The following is a 3,030-nucleotide window of genomic DNA, read 5'->3' as shown; positions in this document are numbered from 1 at the left end:
GAGTTGGAAGTTGAGTGAGGAAGACTGAAGAATGGATAGCATTGGAATCATGGTGCTGGCGAAGAAAATTGAAAGGACCATGGACTGACAGAAAAACCAACACAACTGTCTTGGAAGAAGGGTAGACAGAGTGATCCTCACAAGCAAGGATTGCGAGATTTTGTCTCACACACGTTGGATATGTGATCAAGAAAGACCAGTCCTTGGAGAAGAGCACCCCGTTGGGTGGAGGGTCACCAGAAGCCCCTCAGAACATGAATTGACACAGTGACTGCAACGATGGGCTCGAACATGATTGTGAGGATCAAGCAGGGCTTCATTCTGTCATATACAGGCTTGCTATAAGTCCGAACGACTCATTGGCACCTAAAAGTAGTAACTACTTTCCGAAGCATGATCTCCTTTGTCAGGGACTGGTCCCTCCTGATAACGTTTCCAAAGGACATGAGATAAAGTTACACCAGGAGTCTAGTTATACTTCGTCCAAGATAGGTGTGTTGGGTTTTTCCAGTGGTCTGTGGTATATTCAGAATTATTCTCTGATATCTATAATTCAAATTCATCAATTCTCCATCCATCTTCTTTTTCCATTGCCAGCTTTTGCATGCCTGAAGTGATTGAAAATACCATGGCTTTGGGTGGGCCACCTCCTTGATTTGTAAAACTAGTAGCAGATTTTCCTAATGCGATATGTTGCTTGATTTCTTGACTGCTGCCTCCATGAGTATTGGCTATGGATCCAAGTAAGCTGAAATCCTTGACAACGTCTATCTTTTTTTTTTAACCATTTAATTGGGGGCTCTTACAAATATTATCACAGTCCATCAATCAATTATATCAAGCAAATTTGTATATCTTGCCATTGTCATTTTCAAAACATTATCTTTCTACTTGAGCCCTTATTTTCAGCTTTTTCCTCCCTTCTTCCCCCCCACCCTCGTGAATCCTTTACGTTATGTATTATTTTTCATCTTAATCCACCCACTGTATCCCATCACTCACATTTCTGTTATTCATCCCCCTCACGTGGGAGAGGTTTATACAATATCCATCGTTGCTATCGGTTTTCCCTTTCTTCTCCGGCGCCACCCCCCTCCTCCCCCCATGGTATCACTACTCCCATAACTGTTTCTGAGGGGTTTGTCTGTCCTGGATTCTATGTGTCAAAAGCCCTTATCTGTACATATTCCTGTCTAACCGGTTTTATGAGGTCTTGATCATGTGTGTGAGGAAGCATTAACAAACCAGAGGAATGTTGTGTGTTTCTTTGGTGCTATACTGCACCCTGGCTGAATCACCCTTTCCATGGGAGCCTTCTGTGAGGAAATATGTCCAAGATAACATCAATCTTTTCTCCTCTTCTTGGACCAGTTGTTCAGTTTTTGCAGCAAGGAAGTTAGTCTTGATCAGCACACAGACTAAGTACAACCATGATGTATGGCTCTTGTGCTTTTCAACCCGTCTGTGTTGGAAGGACTGCCTCTTGGTCACGTACAAGTTTTAGTTTCTTCTCTCCACATCTTCGTGCTTTTCATCATAATGCGTTACTTGGCTCTGAAATGTGTTCAGGTTCTATATTCTAGATTGATTCCCTTCTCACAGCTCTTCTGGCACTTACTTTCTTCCCTCTTAATGATTTTGCTGTCTTCTGCATGACGCCATTCCACAACTTGTCTAGTCTTCTGTCATTAGTACTCAATGTGTGAAACCTATTCTTGAATGGGTAAATGTTGGCACATTTACACAGTGGAATACAACACATTGCAAAAGATAAACAACGAACCCCCTCACGACCTGGATGGATTGGGAGATATTATGCCGAGTGACGTTGTCAATCACAAAAGGACAAACCTGCAATGATACCAGTTATCAAAAGCAAGATAAAGGTTTCCCTACCAAGAGAAAACAGACTTTGCTGGTTGCCAAGGGCAGGCAGGGATGGAGAAGGGATGATTCCAGGAAATAAGAGCAAAGAAAATAGAGGGGGTGGGGCAAGGCAAGTTATTGGGAGGTTTGGTAAGTTGTAAAGTGTAAAAATGATCGCCTGGATTTTAGGGCACCAACTAATTAACAATAAATAAATTTTTAAAAATTCAGTTAGAGGTTATCTTTGATCACACATCAACTCTCAAGCCTTTTCAGTTCCAACTTGAAATTGTGTCTGAGAAAGGCATGGTCTGGTCCACAGTTGTTCTGATGCTGAGCTTATTTATCTTTCCACAAATGGATTCATTATTTTTGTGCAGGCCAGCTGGCTGTGTCCAAGCGAATTGTCACAAGCTATGTTATTGAATAAAGGCATTTCCAAGTTCATTCATTGGTTTTTTACAAGTCTATCAAATATTTTCTGGTAGCCAATCTGCAAATTTCTGATTTCCCAACTACTGGTCCTTCTTTGTCCCAAACTTTTGTATTCCCATCACAAGTAACCACCTATGCATATTAGTAACTACCTATGCATATTTTTTTAACAGTCAAAAGAAGAGATGCTTATTTTTTATTTCATTTTTTGAGCAGGCAGAAATGAGAAAACACTACCAAGAAAAAAATTGTCATTGCTAAAGTGAAAATAGGAAAGGAAGTAAGAACAAGGATAGAGAAAAAGAAAAGTGATAAGAAGAAAACTACAATAAAAAAAAAAACTAGGGAGAGGGAAAGAAAAGAGAAATATTAAAGAAAATAGAAAATAAAAGCAACAAGGAAAGAGATAAAGATGAGAAGGCACAAAAGAAAGAGAAATAGGAAAATTAAATCGGGCGGGGGGTGGGGATAGTTTAAAAAGGGAACGGAAAGGAAAACCAAACGAAAGAAATCAAAACAGGTTTCTCTGTTCTTGATGTGAAAACAAAATTAATTTTAGACTTTTTTCTTTTTCTAACATAAGTATTTATAAATTCCCCCTACATGCTGCTTAGCTTCATATTTCGAATTTTTCTTTTATCAATTTATTGGGGCTCATACAATTCATCACAATACATAGATCAATTGTGTAAAGCACATCTATACATTTGTTGCCCTCATCGTTCCCAA

Source organism: Echinops telfairi, unplaced genomic scaffold (genome assembly GCF_000313985.2).
Source record: "Echinops telfairi isolate 266 unplaced genomic scaffold, ASM31398v2 ScPeMD7_1;HRSCAF=3_0, whole genome shotgun sequence".
In the NCBI taxonomy this organism is placed as follows: domain Eukaryota; kingdom Metazoa; phylum Chordata; class Mammalia; order Afrosoricida; family Tenrecidae; genus Echinops; species Echinops telfairi.
The sequence above is the reverse complement of the archived record's forward strand: the minus strand, read 5'-3'. Positions refer to the sequence as shown.